This window comes from Schistocerca serialis, chromosome 3 (genome assembly GCF_023864345.2).
Source record: "Schistocerca serialis cubense isolate TAMUIC-IGC-003099 chromosome 3, iqSchSeri2.2, whole genome shotgun sequence".
Lineage (NCBI taxonomy): Eukaryota > Metazoa > Arthropoda > Insecta > Orthoptera > Acrididae > Schistocerca > Schistocerca serialis.
The window spans coordinates 299,820,654-299,839,077 of record NC_064640.1 but is presented as its reverse complement, the minus strand read 5'-3'; positions in this window follow the sequence as shown (position 1 = coordinate 299,839,077).

The window sequence follows — 18,424 nt, the reverse complement described above, 5'->3', positions numbered from 1 at the left end:
ATTAGTATTTATCTACCTCAGTCCATCCCCTTCCTGACCAACCTTCAGCTGTCAGTATCAATTTCTATGTCAACAATAGTGGAGTGAATGTCACAATTGCAATTTTGATGTCTTGTAATAAATCCCTTAGGTCTGAGTATAGACGATAATGGTATATTGGTAGAGATGACAATGAAACAAGTCCTATGTGTCTCAGGCATGAAGCATTACGCTTTACAAAGCAATCAATTATGACTCACAGCTACATTCCCTGAAGGCTGAACAATAGCTTTTCTACAACATGCTGTAATGTCACTTCCTGTACTTTCATTCTACCAGGCCCCAAGAAATTCTGCTATAAGGGACTACTTGTTCCTTTTCAGTTCATTTTTCTTAGGAGATTCTGTGGAATGTAACACAATTTTCCAGTGCAAATCTCTAAAGTCAATCACAGAAGAGCAGAAGAATGTGATTGTTTTGTTTGCTTAAAATCTTCACCCAGTCAGAAAGATTGTTGAAAATTAATGTGGTCATTTTGTTTGCTCAAGATCTTCACCCAGTCAGAATGATTGTTGAAAGAAAACTTTTTAAGAACATCAAAAATGATGATAACAGTATTAAGTTGAAATATAATTAATGGAGAAAGGCTCAATTAACTTCAGTGAAATATGTTGGAGCACTAAAATTTTATATTATTTCAATAAAATAAAGCATTATGAGAAGAATTACTTTTAAAACTTTTGGGAATTGGTCTATATTCGGAATTTTAAGGATGAATTGCTTCCTGCTGAATAAATACCAGCAAAAGAATTAAATGAAAAAGATATGCACACCAGAACTTGGGAAACATATAGCGGCAGCTATTTATATTGTACAGAATACATGAATGGAATAGCAAAAAGTAAAAATAGTATCAGTACCAAGAACCATCTGGTGAACTCTACACTGTAAAATCTAGATTCTACATGTAGATGTACATTTCCACACCAACTCCCTTTTATGACCATTCAGTAGCCTTCATGTTCATTCTGTAAGTTTATTGTTTGCATGTTGTTCTCTGCTCCCAGTGTTAAATGCAAGAATAAGAAGTTTTGTACTTTGAAGCACCAAGTACTTGTTTCCTCTCTGTTGGCAGAACGATGTTTTCCTGGAGTGTGTAAACATATCCATTCCACACAAGGCAAATTAATTTGCACAGTATCTTTTAATAGAAATTATGACAACATGCTAACAAATGAAAGAGCTTATAACACTCCCTCAAAAAGATTCCAAGCATATTCATTTATATTGTACATAAGCAGAAGCCATTCAAGATAAACAAAATCTCTTCAAAATATGCAAAGACCAAGCAAGTGTACAACTGAAAAGTAACCTCCAAGTAAGGAAAGTTAAGAAACATTTTAAGTAACTGATGTGAAATGGTGACAGAGTCCCATAAACAAATAACAGTAGTAATACATGCAAAACAAGGCTAATTTAATAAGTGAGTGAAATGTAGGAATGATGCAAAAGTGATTCTAAAAAATTAAAAATCCAAATATTTTGCATAATCCTAATCAATACCAAACACACAATACTGCAGAAAGTGTTCAGAAAACACTACAGTCAAAACCTATTTCCTATACCCAAGAACAATCAATTTCATTTTTAAAACAATCATAAATATAAATTAACATAAACTGTAACCTGAATAGAGGAAATGTAAGATGAAGTAGAATAGATCAGAATGAAAAAAGTAAATATGAAAACAAAAAACAGGAAACATGAACCTGGTAGAAATTTGTTCACAGCATTAGGCTTGTGAATGGTGGCTGGTTCTTATGTCCTGTGCTCTTTTCAGTTTGTGAAACCTCAACTGCAGGGACACAACAAAACAGGGCTGTACATGCCTATATCACCTAAATAGAGAAGAAAAAGAGTAAACATACATAATCAGGAGATGAAAAATATCAGTAAAAGGATTTTAACATTAAAGAAAAGCTGAAAATTATTTACACGAGTAAGAATAGCCTCATGAAATCACAAAAGTGTCATCTATCAAAAGTGTAACAAACACACTGCAGGTAAACATCTAATCAGTACTATGATAGAGTACTGCACTCTCATGTTTTGGAAAAAGTGATGTTTAAATGACACAAACACATTTATAGATCTACTTTTCAGTTGGAAGGGCCTCTTCTCCAAGATGCAGTGTACCTTCTTTGATTTTTGTATGAATTTGATAAGTAGATTAATGATCACAGCTATATATGCTTTTTCACAATTCTCTGATATTATAAAGTGCTTTGTTGTCCCAGTATGACCTAGATCTATGTTATTCAACTCTTCTTCCTCTGTACATCAACAGCGAGTTCAAGGCTTGGTGTTTCATACTTAAGCCACAGAGACTTTCTATATCAGAATTTTGTTTCATAAGGTAGTCATTGATTTACTTTCATTATTCTGTCTTTTCTCAGTGCAGACCAGTGAAAATTCTTTGAATTGCAATTGTTGATGTTTATTTTGTATCATATTCTATTAGAATTAATTTGTTGTGTTACTGTAGCATTCCTTGTTGACCTAAGCTGTTTGGTCTCCATAAACACTTACTCAGCATCAGCAGCACTGTTTCACTAGTCTACATATGAAGTAAGAATATTTGTTGAACTTTTAAATTTTTTCTTTATTACAACTTTTCTTTTTTAAGCTTTGTTCTCTCCATATCACTTCTGTAATAGAGTTGTTAAGTTCTATGACAACAGCTTTGAAAAGAAAAAGTTAATATGCATCAAAAAACGACAAATGTATGAAACTACAAAATGTGCATTCATGGTGACTTTATATTTGTCAGTTTGGTAATTATGAAGAAATATACTAATACATCATCAAGGTTGCTGAGATTGCAATTTGCAGCATTGTTCCCAGAGTTGATTGGGATCCTTTGTTTAGGAGCCAAGTGGAGGGTCTCAACCAAAGGCTTCATCAACTCTGTGAGATGGCAATAGATTTCTCTACCGGTGTTACCAGGTGGAGAGTTGTAGGACTTCTCTTGACAGGTTGTGAGCGTACTACACAAAGGAAGCAGCTACTCGAGACTGCACGTGAGGGTTTTTTGAGCGAGGTGGTAGTTTGACATACTCTGATGAATGCTCACCAGTCAAAATGCAGACAGAAAAATCAGAGTTACGATCAAAATTTTATCAGTAAATTGTCGAAGTGTTTGTGATAATGTGCCTGAATTTACTGCCCTCTGAGAAACTGTGGTGCTCAGATTATTCTCAGGACTGAGAGCTGGCTGAAAACTGAAATAGAAAACTCTGAAATATTTAGGAAATCAGCAATCAAGACAGATTAGATGGCATAGGAGGGGGAATGTTCATCATAGTTGGCAAAAATATTATCTGTAATGTAGTCAATTTTGGAACTGAGTGTGGAGTTAAGTGGATGCATATAACAGGCCTAGGTAAATTAAGTTACTTGTTGGACATTTTTACTGGCCACACAATTCTGCCATGACAGTTTTAGAGTCAATCAAAGAAACTCTACATCCAGTAGCACAGAAATACCCAGCTTATCCAATATTAATCAGAGGCAAATTTAAACCTACCGAATATAGACTGCAACATCTATGGATTCATCATAGGGGGTACGGACAGGCTATCTTGCAAAGTATTTTTGAATATGTTTTTGTGAAACTGTCTTGAGCAACTAGTTCAACAGCCTATATGTAATGAAAATATTTTAGACCTTGTAGCTGCAAATAGGCCTAATTGTATAGACAGTATTAGTACATAGACAGGGATAAGTGATCATAATATCACAACAAAGCAACAAGAAGGCTAGGAGAGTACTTTTACTAGAAAGCACAGATAAGCAGTTGCTAGCATCCCAGCAGCAATGAATGGATAATTTAGTTCCAGTATGATGGAACTAGAGGAACTGTGGGCAAGGTTTCAGTAGCAGCAAAGGATCTAGCTGAGAATCTGAGAAAATTCTGGTTCTACATAAAATAATAAATTGTTGAGTGGGCCAAAGACTACTATCCATTCATTCATTGACCATTCTGGTGTGGCTATAGAAGACAGCAAGAGGAAAGCTGGAGTATAAAATTTTGTATTTAAGAATTCGTTCATGCAGTAGTGCCATACAAACATATGTGATGACACAGACTCCCATGAAGGGGACATTGTAATAGACAGTGCTGGTGTGGGGAAGCAACTCAAAGTGTTGAAAACCAATAAGTCACCAGGTCAGGATGGAATCCAAATTCAGTTTTATGAGCATGCTCTACTGCATTAGCCCCTTCCATAGCTTGCATTTATCATGAATCTCTAGCCCAGTGAAAAATCCAAAGCAACTGGGAAAAGTGCAGGTGACTCCTTTATGTAAAGAGTGTAAAAGAAATGAACCACAAAATTACAGACCAATATCTTTAACATTGGTTGGGTGGAGAATTATTGAACATATTCTAAATCTGAATATAATAAAGTTCCTGGAGATGGAAAAGCCCCAGTTCGCAATTCAGCATGGCTCTAGAAAACATTGTTCATGTGAAACTCAGCTTGCCCTTTTCTCACATGATATGCTGTGAATTATGGATGAAGAGCAATGGATAGATGCTGTATTCCTTGATTTTCAAAAAGCCTTTGATACAGTGCCCCACTGCAGACTCTTAACAAAGGCACCACAATGTGGAATAGGTTCCCAGATATATGCATGGCTCAAAGAGTTCTTAAGTAATAGGATCAAGTACATTGTCCTTTTTGCCAAGTTTTCATCAGAGGCAAGGTCATCATCAAGAGTGCCCCAGGGAAGTGTGATGGGACTGCCATTATTCTCTATATACATAAAGGATCTGATGGACAGGGTGAGCACCAATCTGTGGATGTTTTCTGGTGATGGTGTGGTGTGTGGGAATATGTTGTCATTCAGTGACTGCAGGAGGATACAAGATGACTTAGACAAAATTTCTAGTTGGTATGTTAAATGGCAGCTGGCTCTAAATAAAGAAAAATGTTTGCTGATGCCAATGAGTAGAAATAACAATAATGTAATGTTCAATTACAGCATTAGTCGTGTGTTACATAACACAGTCAGGTCAATCATATAACTACGTGAAACACTGCAAAGCAATATGAAATCAAATGAGCATGTAAGGATTCTAGTGAGGAAGGTGAATGGTCAACTTTGGTTTACTGGAAGTGTTTTAGGAAATTGTGGTTCATCTCTAGAGGAGACGACATATAGAACACTAGTTTGATCCATTCTTCAATTCTGCTCAAGTATTTGGAATACGTATCAGGTTGGATTAAAGGAAGATATTGAAGCAATTCATAGGCAGGCTGCTACATTTGTCACCAGTAAGTTCAGTCAACACATAAGTATTATGGAGATATTTCGGGAACTCAAATGGGTACCCTTGGAGAGAAGGTGACATTATTTTTGAGGAAGGCTATTGAAAAAATTAGAGAACCAGCATTTGAAGCTCATTGCAGAATGATCCTACTGCTAGCTTATTGAGAATGAATATGAAGAGAAATCTTATTATATGTGGAGACTTCAACATTGACATGGGAAAAGACACAAAAATAAGACAAGATTTTGAAGAATTGTTAATACAGCATAACATGAAAGTGACAATAACTGCACCAACAAGAGTGACTTCACAAAGTGAGACAATTATTGACAACATAATTACTAATATGTGTAACTATGAGTCACATGTAGTTCAGACAGAAATATCTGATCATCATGGACAACTAATCAGCTTTTGCAGAAGTAATGACACAGTATCAGAACCAAAACAAACAACCAAAGAAATTAGGATCATCAGTGAACAAAATATCAACATCTTTAGAACAATGTTAAGTAAGGAAACCTGGAATGAAACCCTACAGGCCCAGAGTGTAAATGAAAAATATGATGCATTTATTTCAACAATTAAGTACCATTTTAATGTAGCATTTCCCAAAGTAAAGAGACAAGAAAGGCATCAAGATCAAACACAGTGGATTATGAGTGAAATACTAGAACAGCGAAGGAAGCTTCAGGATGTGAGACGGATGGGCGAAGCTGAAAACTATAAAATGTTAAAAAAGAAGTATAGAAAAACAATAAGAGAAGCGAAAGCAATAGCAATTGACACCACTATAGCGAACTCAAAAAACAAGGCAAAGGCAGCTTGGAATGCAATCAATGCTGAAAGAAAGGAAAAAGATGGGTCAAACAAAGAAGAAGGTATTAGGTCAATTAAAGTAGACAACACAGTGGTCACAGATGGTATGGAAATAGCAAACATACTGAATAATAACTATATCAGTGTAGTAGAAAACCTAAAATTGGAAAGAAATAGTCAAAAACAGAAGGGTATTAAGGTACCAAAAAGATCATGCAGTACTATGTTCTTAAGACCAGTCACGGAAGATGAATTGCGGAAAACTATACAGAAACTGAAGTCCAATAAATCAGCTGGTGATGATGAAATATCAAATCATGTAATAAAGCTGGTATGTGAGGAGATAATAACACCACTGCTGAACAAAGCAAACTGTTCTTTCAGAGATGCAATTTTTCCAGAAAAACTGAAGATAACGAAGGTAGTGCCAGTGTACAAGAAAGGGTGTAAGGATGATCCCAACAACTACAGACCAGTTTCACTGATATCAGGTTTCTCAAAAATCCTAGAAATGCTTATGTATACCAGATTAGTTAGCTATTTGGACAAACATAACATTCTCATGACCTCACAACATGGTTTCAGAAAGGGTAAATCTACAGAATCAGCAATTGTCAGTCTAACAGAATACATTTTACAATCCTTAGATGAGAAAAAGGTTGTCTCTGCAATGTTTCTGGATCTTTCAAAGGCATTTGACACCATTGACCATGAAATGCTGATACAAAAATTAAGCAACTATGGCATTCGGGGGCAACCAGGTGAATGGATAAAATCATACTTGTGCAACCGCAAGCAGTATGTATCATTAGGAAACTCGTACCAATCAGAAACCAAATCCATCAAATATGGAGTGCCGCAGGGTTCGGTAATGGGGCCATTGTTATTTAATGTATTTGTTAATGATATAGGTGTTGAGGAGGAAGAAAAGAAAATATTGTATGCTGATGACATGACAATACTAAATAGTGACCAAAATATGGAACAGCTTGAGAGAAGAGCATACATATCTGCAAATGTCACAGCTCAATGGCTGTTGGAAAATGAACTGGTTATAAATCTAAAAAAGACTATGTATGCAGTGTTTAAAAACAAGGAAAAGGCTGTAGACATGGATTTAGAGGTTGACGGAACAAGGCTGGAAGAAGTAGAATCTGCTAGATTCTTAGGTATTCTTGTGGATAATGAACTGAAATGGAAAAAACATATTAAGAATGTCTGTAAGAAACTGAGCTCTGTCATATTCTTAATGATGCAGCTATCACAGTATTCAGACAAGAACCTTCTGTGTACAGTGTATCATGGACTTTTCGAACCATACTTACAGTATGGAGTGACGGTGTGGGGAAACTCAAACAAACAAGAGACAAAAAGAGTGTTCACATTACAAAAAAAAGCAATTAGGATCATTTTAAGAAGAAAGACCTCTGAAACATGCAGAAACTGTTTCAAGAATTTAGGTATCTTAACTTTTTCATCATTATATATATACAAAACAATAATGTACATCACAAAAGGTAGTGAGGACTGGATTACAAATGCTAGTGTACACACCCACAATACAAGAAAGAAGAATGAAGTACGGAGCATACCCCACCGGCTGGCAATGCTAGAAAAAGGACCCCAGTACTCTGGTATCAGACTACTAAGAAGTCTGCCCAAAACCCTGCAAGATAGTGTACTTCACAACGAATTTACAAAGAATCTTAAAGACTATCTCATTGAAAAAGAGTTTTACAGTGTTGCAGAATACTTATGCCATTAAATTTGTATATAGTGTTACTCATTATCAGTGATGTAAAAATGTAAGCTAAAGGTGTAGAAAAATAATTGATAAACAATTTTAATACTTTGACATGTCCTATATTACATGTACATTTACTGTACACGATGTAATCTTACAGGATCAAATAAAATTCAATTCAATTCAATTCAATATTTTGTATGAGGACCATAAAGATAACAGAAATTAAGCCTTGTAGGGAGGCATATAGATAGTCATTTTTCCTTTGTTCAGTGTGTGAGTGGAAGAGGAAGGAAAATACCTAGAAGTGATATAATGTACCTTCTACCATGCATCATACAATGACTTATGTAGTATGTATGTAGGTGTAGATGTGGAAGGAGCATGCAAATTTCAAAAGTTGCTAGTAGCATTTTCTATTTTTAAATGTTGCTGTTGGCAGTACTGTGAAATTCACCTCCTGAATGTAAGTACTAGCCAATTATTCTATGTCCTACTTTAACAGTTGTTGAGTTGAATTTTTCCATTGATGCAATACATGAAATTAATGATAAATCAGATTCCTTGCCTCTTTGCTAACGGAGTATAAACAAGAACTTTATTTAATAGTTATACATCTAGCAGTCTCACTGAATAATGTGAATGTAGCAAAGAAAAAGAGCTGATACTGATTTTTCAACTTTCAGGATCATGGGATGCATTTTGAGAGACAAGGAGAGCAAATATGAAGTTTATGAAAACAGAGATGATGAGAGCTCAAGTGAGCAACATATCTATCAGGAGAGCTGACTGATAAATACATCCAAGATCAAGGAACAGTACAGCCATTTTTAATATAAATGAGTTGATCAGTTTTGAGATGCGTCATGCCACAAGCCACATAATGGTACAGACTAAACAAGTGGTAAGTCCCTCCTCTATTCCTTTGCTTGGGGATGTCTACTCTTGTGCAGTACAAGTTAGATACAAGTTAAATAACATTCAGATTTATTACATAGATCCAGATGAAACTGAAAAAAAGAATTGTGTCAGAGAACAAAACATAAGCATACTGCTGCTCTGAGATTCTTAACTGAATGGCTTGTACATTCATGAGCTACTGAACTTCTGGGTAGCTGTAATGGAGATATAGTGATCTTGTCATTACAATGAATGGAAAGGTTCCACATGCCAAATGAATGGGATACCATCAGACCTTATACTGACCATTATCATTACATTCAAGCATAAGAAGGGCAACATATTTAATTTTAGGTAGATGTTGGGCACCCTTTGTGTACCACCATGTAAAAAGAGGAGGAGGGAGAGGGAGGAAGATTTTAGTGTTTCACATCTTACAAATGATAAGGTCATAAGGTCATGTAAGATGGAGCATGTGTTCAGATTAGAGAAGGATAGGGATGGAAATCAGCTGTGTCCTTCTAAAACAAACTAGCCTAGAATTACCCTTAACTGATTTAGGCAAGCTGCGGGAAACTTAAATATGGATAGTTGGAAATAGATCTGAAATGTCATCTTCCCAAATGCAAGGAGGAAGCCTTACCACTGGGCCACCTCACTCAGTTAACATGTCAGCAATGTACTATGAGAACCTTGATATGGTGAAAATCATCACCACCAAAATTAACTGCCACTGACAACAAAGTGTTGAAGCACAGTGTCAGTGTATACAGTCACAGATTATAACTGTGAAAGGATGGGCCACAGTGAAGCTATCCCTCAGCAGTTCAATACTGACAATAACAGCTACTGGACAACCCTATTATCCTGAACTATCTCCTCTCCAAGGTATACAGAAGTCATTTGTTTACAAACATATATCTGCTGATCATAAATGATAACAGAGATTAGTATACCTGCAAGACACACTGGCATGGTATGCTTCAAGTGTGGAAGTAGGTTGTCTGAACTGATGAGTTGTGGTACATTTGGTACATGTCCATGCTGAGGCACATGTACATCAAAAACCACATCAGCAATGCATCTTGACCGCTAACAGTGTAGTGTTCAGGTAGGTTATGGGAACCTACTTTGCAATCATATGCATCCATTTGTTCATCTAGAGAACCCTTCAGACAACTTTTATATTAGACAAGACAAAGCACTACATCCCCAGATTGTGTTAAAATGGTCAAGGAATACTGCACAGACATGAAGGTACTTGTGTGACTTTGACCTAATGGATACATTTGGAAAGCCACTGTTCCAGATGTGGGCACCTTTGATCCAGTTCCAGACAATCTCTCTGAATTATGGTTGGTAGTTGTGGTTGTGGATCAGGATTGCATTCCTATTCTTTTAGTACCTGATGGAGCTCATTCCACAACATGTCATCAGCATTATCAGATCAGTAGGAGCGCTATATACTAGTAAACAAGTGTCTGCAATTCAGTTTTTCATGAGTGTTTGTTTATGCTACAGTGACTGAACTGGCAAATGAGGACTCATGAAGAAAGTCTGAGTGGCTTTTAATCACATTCTCTTTCCACTTAATTCAAGACCTAGATAACTTCACCACTTTAAGACTTTGTTATGTTAGTAAGAAAAACAATTGCATTAGGGTTAAAATAAATAGTTAAAACTATTCTTTTGCATGCTACTTAGAGCTCTTCTTCAGAAATTCCTAGGTTGAGATTTTTTCTTTTAAATTAATACATTACTATTAAACACTTCAGTGGTAATTATCAACTACATGTATTTGTGCTTCTGCAGATAAGTTAGTGAAAACTGATCATAAATGGCTACAGGAAACGAGGACACATCTGAATAAAAGAATGTGATAACAGATAATTTAATTTAAGAAAGAAAATTACTGATTGCCCAACACAAAGTGGACTGGAACCTTCTTATCCTTTTTTATACAGATAGATGGAAAACTGGAGTACTGGGAGAAAGTTAGGTTGAGGTATACAGCCATATAACAAATGGAGGCAGTTAACTAGGGAGATAACTCTGATACAATATTGCCACAACATATAGTGAATGATAATACCACAAAGAAAAACATGAGCAAAACTGGTATGCTTGTCTGAGACACAGGAAATTCTGAAAGAAGCTGCCTTTCATCCATTCTCAGGCTGCTGAGGCCACACACATCTGTAATACTTGCAACCATCAATAAACACCTCAGTGTTGCTAGATTTCCCCCACATAGATCTAAGGAAGTGTTAGAATTTCATGTGCAATAGTTACAATTTGATTCATACGTGCACATCAACAGGGGAATGATAGTCACGGGAAACAGAAAACTATCTCGATTAAGAACAATATGTGATATCAATATGAAACTGTGCAGTGAGTTGACAAGAGACTGTGCTCTTTATTGTGTTACTATATTTCAGGGGCTACAGAATGCCTATGTGATACTGAAAATGAAACTGTCATCAGTTATTTTTGAGCAATTGTCAGATAATGAGCCACCATTAAAATTTATAGTTCTCTTTTGTTCTTCATCTTATATTGTAGTTTGGTATTTCACCAGAACTGAGTCTGTTGTGTAAGACAACAAAAATTTGGAGTGTGCCTGATACATAAATTGTCCAGAAATTTTTGCACACCAAAGTAAACATTGAAAAGTCAATATGCAACCATGATGCTGGATAGAAATTAACTTAAGCAACAAGGATAAACTAACCAATGTAAACCAACAAATGGCATTAAGATCTGACACAGTAAGTTGGTTGAGAAATGTAAGAAAATCAAATGGGATATGGTAGAGAAAGTAGTAGTATGTGAACATGAAATTTAATGAAAGAATAATTTATAGTTTTTCACATGTTTCTTTCACTTAAAGAAATTAGGGTTAGTTATGAAAAATATTGAGTACAGTGTATGAACCAATTACAGAGCACAATTCCTTTTTAGCTAATGTCAATCTTAGTCTCTGTAACTGAAAGGAAAATGTGAAAACACTAGAAATTGTTCACTCATCTAATTTCTTCATTTTCTCATACTGCTGTTTTATCTACTGTACCATATTTATTTTCATTACACAGTTTAGAAGAATAATCCAAGAGATCTTAACATCTACCAACAGTTTATGTAGGTTATCTTACCTTTGTTGTTTAATAACATTAAAATTAGACGGCAAACATCTGATTTATTAAGGTATGTATTGGCTTGTCAAGTCTACTTTGGTATCTGACTGTGGTATCTGCTGTAACTACCTATTTTCTGTGTGCGCCACTTCATAGTTCACATGTGAAGTTTGTGCTTCATTTTGTTGGAAGAGGCCACCCAGCCTGCTAGTATGACAACAGTCATTTGCAAAGCCTGCCAGCTGTGCCTCCTGTTGGAACTAATCAAACATAAGCTGGAGTGTGAGGCTCTGCCGGCCACTTGTATACTGCTAATTGGATTGTACCTTGTCTTCCTTGTGTGTGTCTTATTGAAGCAATAAATTACAGTGTTTTTGGGTTAGAATACTTTTGGATGACAAGCACAGTATTAGTCTTCACAAGTTCCATATCAGTCATTAGTCCCTTGATTTAATTTCCATGGTTCCAGTGCTTAAATCTCTTCCTGAGCAACAGTAGGTGCTGACAGTTGCTATTTCCAGTTTAACAACTACACTAGCACAACCCGCAGCCCCACCAACAACATATCAACTGCCATTCCCTGTGCACAACAATGAAGACTGGGACACTTACAAAAATGTCAGTGGCAACATTTCCAGGCATTTGGAGTAACAGGTGTGAACTACTGCAAGGCCCTTTCTCGTCATGGATTTCACCTAGTGGGTATCAGTTGCTGTCTCAGCTTGCCCCCTTACAAGAACTTCCAAGTCTTTCTTTTCATCAGATGTGTGATTTACTTTCTACCTATCACTGTAAACATACTCATGTTATTGCTGCTTGTATGGAGTTTTACTGCTACCAAAAGTAGCCAAAACTGTCATACAGGGAACAGGCAGCAGAACTATGTGGACCTAGCCATCATTGTAATTGTGTAACAAATGTTCATAAGGAGTCCTATGCTAATAAAATGGTCCATGATGAAATCATATGTTTTTCTCCTGATAGGTAATTTCAAGAGTGACCTCTGTAGTGTGAAAATCTCATGCTTACAGAAGTACTGATCATAGCTCAATCATTTGAAGTTTCACAGGCTGCAGTTAGTCAGATAGAAACCTGGACTGAAGTTTCAGAAATCAGTTCTTCTCACACCTCCCAGCGTTCAGTCAGTTCACAAGAAAATGTAGACACTATTGCAACAGTCCAGCAGATATCTCAGAGTTTAATAGGAAACTGGCATTCGTGACAACAACAGCCCATTTCACAACAGTGATAACCTCAGGCTTGGCTGCCTTCACACCCATACTGCTTCATTCAGTATAAACAGACCGTGTGTTAAAGCACTGGGAAATGTATAATAGGTGCCATAAGAAAGGACCCATTGCTCCTGTATTGTTTCTTTGAAAGATCGTGATCAATTTCCTTCTCCATCCTTGACAAAATCCGAGCTTGTGCTCCATCTCTAATGGCCTCACTGTCAACAGGACATTAAATCCAATTTTCCTTCTTTCCTTCCTTCTTCTTCCAATGTTAGGGGCAATATGGAACCCCTTAGGGATATGGCTGCCAAGGAGAGGAAGAAACCATTGTGCATGCCATGTGCTTACCAGGTGGAGTCATTCCAGACTGGAATGGGTCTTTCCAGATGCCATGAGGAGCACACTGAGTGAGGATAAACTGAATACAGATGTGAGCAGTGTGTCAACAGTGATGGTGTCTCAAAGCAAGCTATACACATCCAGCAGAAATGTGGGCAAATTCTTAGACTTATGTGGATTTTTGCTCTCCCCCTCTGACTTCAGTGTCATGGAGGCTGATGAGTTATAGCAAACAATAGATTCTCATTCATTGACAGTTTTCTGCACCTGTGACTTAACAAGGCTGTGGTTTGTTCATTAAGATTCCTAGTTGTGGAAAATGCTTACACTGAAAATCTGTTTGGTTTGGACTCTTTTAAATTGTTTGGATTCCCCACGGATGGTGAAGTGCATTTGGTTTCTGATCAAGTTCCATATCAACTGTTAGATGATCTCTGTGCTGAATTTTCCTCTCTATTTTCTCCAGGACTGGGTTTTGCAACATAATTTCAGGTTCATATTGTGTTGACACAGTCAGCCCACCCCTGTTGTGTTCAGGCCTGCCCAGCACTGGAAACTTTACAGGATCAAGTGAAAGCAGAATTAGATCATCTTCTATGCCTTTATGTTACTTGACCTATTTGTTCTAGTGAATGGTCATCACCACTGGTGACAGTCAAAAAACCTACTGGTAAATTATGCCTCAGTGGTGATTTAAAAAAAAAAATCTGTTAATTCAGAGTCAATCACTGATATCTATCTTTTGCTGTGCTATGATGAGCTGTTAGCAAAATTACTGGGGGGGGGGGGTCATCATTTTCAAAGACTGGCTTGTAAGAGGCATATTTACAGCTACTGCTTGATGAGGAATCTAAATGTCTTCTAGTTATCAATACCCTATTTAGGTTCTGTCAACACCCGTGTTTGCCTTTTGGTGTGGTGAGCACACAGAGCTATTTTTTGACCCTTTTTAGAGCAACTTATTGCATCAGTTTCAGGCTGTATCAGCTGTTTAGATGACATAGTAGTGTCTGGCAGCTTTACAGAGGAACATTTTCATAACCTTCATGCTATATTTTCTGTATTACAGTCTGTGGGATTAAAGTACAATTTGGACATGACACAGTCTTTTCAACCATCCATTAGGTATTTGGATTTAGAAATGTCATATGCTGGCATTAAACCACTGCATCAACATATTGATGCTATGGCCACATTTTGCTGCACCCCACATCCATCAAGGAATTACAGGCATTTTAGGCAAAATTGCATACTACCACAAATTTGTACCAGATGGTGCTACTGTGGCACAACCACTCCATGCATTATTACATAAAGATGTTCCTTTTCACTGGTCCCCAGCTTATGACTGTGCATTCAAGTTGCTGAAATCTAAACTGCAGTTTTCTTCTTGTTTGGTTACTTTTCAGATGGGCCAGCACCTTGTGCTAGCAATGGACATGTCTCAGTTTGGCCTTGGCACTGTTCTTGCTCATAAGTATGCGGATGGTTGTGACTGCCCTATTGTATATGCCTCTTAATCCTTAAATTCAGTGCAACAGCAATATTATTAGATACAGAAAGAGCCTTTGGTGACTGTGTTTGCTCTAAAAAGAATTCATGTTTTTCTATATTGGTCTGAGTTTCACCTGATCACAGACCACAAACCATGGTGTCTCTTTTTAACCCATTGGCATCCTTGCCAGACAAAGCTGCTCATTGCTGACAGCAGTGGGCTCTTTTCCTGCCATTAGGTAACTATGAGATACATTTTTTACCTATGGCACAACATATAAATGCTAATGCTTTATCACATTCACTGACCGGTCCAGGTCGAGAGTCTGAAAAGAGGAATTACTTTGTTTCCATTTAGATGTGGTAGTTTAAAACGTTGTTGATGGTTGTCCTATCATTAGGACTAAAACTGCAACCACAGTAGTTGCAGATCTTGTTTCAAGTAAAATTATTTCTTTTATGCAACACGGCTGGCCCGACAAACCTGTGGGCTGTGCTTCTGATCCTTTCAGAAATTATTTTGCATTACAAAATTGTCTTTCTGTTAGGAACTGAGTACTGCTGTTAGCTACAGAGGACACTGCTCCTCAGGTTGTAGTCCTATCCACCCTTCAGCATTATGTTATGTATTTATTACAAGTGGACCACTGGGTTGTGTCACATACAAAAACATTACAATGCAGACATGTCTTTTGGCCCCCTTTCCATACTCAGTTGAATGGGCAAGCAGAACAACTAGTATGAACATTTAAGACTCAGATTAAAAAAATATGTTTTGGGTGTGTCACTGGAACTAGCTCTTGACCATTTCTTCAGTTCTTATACTTTCACTCCTACTGGCAATAAGAGTCTGGCAGAGCTGCTGCCCTTCAGATGTTGGGGGGCACTGCGTGACCCCCAGCTCCCACACTGTTGCAACTGCCTTCACTGCAACCTCCTTCCTTGGGGCTGGACTCAGACATGGAAATGGATGCTGCACTAGCGTTGCCTGCCCTACCATACAGCCTCTCACAATGTGATCAGTGTTGCACCTGTCCGCACTTGTGCTGTTTCCAACCCTATGCACTTGTGGCAGTGCATAGCATGATTCAACAGCCTACATCAACCACAGAAGAAATGGGCATGTACACAGTGCTCAGTTCCTCACAAAAGAAGAACAGTGTTGTAACTACCAATTCTATGTGTGTGCCACTTCATAGTTTGAGCATGAAGTTTGTTCCTGATTTAGCCACTAAGAGGCAACTTGGTCTGCTAATATGATAGCAAATGAAATACAGGCCACAGAGCAAGGCTCTGATGGCAATTTGCATACTGCTAATTGGATTTTACCTTGTCTTCCATGTATGTGTACTGTTTCTGCATCAAATTACAATGTTCTTGGGTTAGAGCAGTAGCATTGCACAATTGATACCGCACAGGGGGCCATCATCATTGAAGACTCCAAAGTTGGCAGCACAAGTGCAGTGGCCGTACACAGGTGGTTGCTACTGTGATGGGCACCATCAAGCAATGAGCAGTGCTAGGTCCCCATCCCCTGTGAGCAATGCCACCAGAGTGTGAGACTCAGCCACATATAGAGGTGCCATCTGCAGGGGCAGTCCAGTTACTCTCTAGTTACTTGCCAGTTACTCCCAAGTTCCTCCCCAGTTACTCTTTGGGGCCCAGCCAGTCTAGTCCATCACAACACCTGTGGAGCCACTTAGCAGTATAGTGATGTTCATCACTATTCAGTATTTACCTCACCTCAGAGATGTTATCAGTTAGCTACATGGAACTCTGACTTCAGTCAGGTGCAACAGAACTGTTGTACAGAGACTCACAATTGTGCATGTCAGCACCACCATTACTCAAAGGACTTTGTACTGCACCACCGGCCGATTGTCAATGTATAAACCGAGTATTCCCAATATAGCTATTTTACAGTGATGTGTGTTTATTCCATGTTACATTTATGCTTAAGGTCCCATGCACCTTCCTGAACAAAACTGTATTTTGTATGCATGTCTACACTCAGGCACATATCGCTTGGCACTGGTGATACACACTGTAATACTGAATATGTGAAGCCACTTTATGTATAAGCACATTCCAAATTTTACATGTGATTTACCAAAAATCTAATGTGTAAAACCAGAAAGAATAGTTAAGATGAGCAATGAAAGAGAAGTGAAAAATTCTGATGAAGGTGCAATATTTGATAAGTACAAAAGATTATGTTAAAATCTTTGATCTTAGATGAGGGCAGAACCTGGCATTGCCAAAATCTCTAACTGGTGAATGACAGAGGTTTTGTACAACAGCCAGATCATGTCCTAGTTTCTGTTGCTTTATATATTATCAATGCAGAAATCATACTGTTTACTTTTGATAGCCTCAATCACATACTGCAACAGCATGCAAAACATAATCTCACACATAACAGAAATTATCTTATCAATGGAAAAGTTATACCAAATGGCAGTTCATAAAATTTTTTACTTAGATGTGGAAAGGCTGCATTAATAAATGCTTACTTTGTCTTCTTGTAGCCAAATTTCGTACATCAGACTGAGAGAAGTGTCACACCAGCAAGACACTGGAGTGCAAGTGCACTGAATGTCCTTCTCCCATAGGCTTTCTTAGATAGCAGTGCAGTAAAGCAGCATTCTGGTTCACATTGTCAACAGAAGTGTTATGATACTTTTGTTACTTACAGTACTTTAAAAAAGCAGAAAACTGATTATTTACTTCAATACTTAGAAGTAAAATTACAGTTCTATCAAGCTTTCTGAATTCTCTCTTGAGTACATTACATAAAGCTCTGTGTGATGTTTTCCTTTATCATACACTGAAAGTAACTCAAGATGTTTGTTTAAAATGTTTTATGGGAATATGGCATTAAAATTATCAAAAATAGAGCCCTTCAACAACAAGGCAAGGCAAAGATTCTCTGTGAAATGGAAGCAAAGGTTCATTAGAGCTGCCTTGTCTGCAACTACTGTTCATTGCATTTTAATGTGTTTTCTGTTGTATGACATATGATTCCACAGATTCTCTTAACTTACTAGCTTGTGAAGTGAAGTTGGATATGCATCTCTGATCTTCAGATACATAACTGTCAAGGCTCTGTAACTAATAATAGAGCACATCCAAATTAGGTATAATTAAATGAAAAAAATTAGCCAGAAGCAAAACTAAAGATGTGGAAGACACACTTACAAGTCAGATGATTCATTTATGATATCACTGACTGAAGAACCTGATTCTATTAAATGATTATGACATTTCTTTTGTGATTTTTGCTTTTCATGCACAATATTGACAGTCTATGATTTGAATTTCTGTGTTGTTGATCCACCACTAGCAGTCTGCCTAGCAACATATGAATCCAAAAACAATGTTACATGTAGGCCTAGTAAGTGAGAAAAAAGTTCTGAACACCAGTGTTTGATGAAGAATGTTA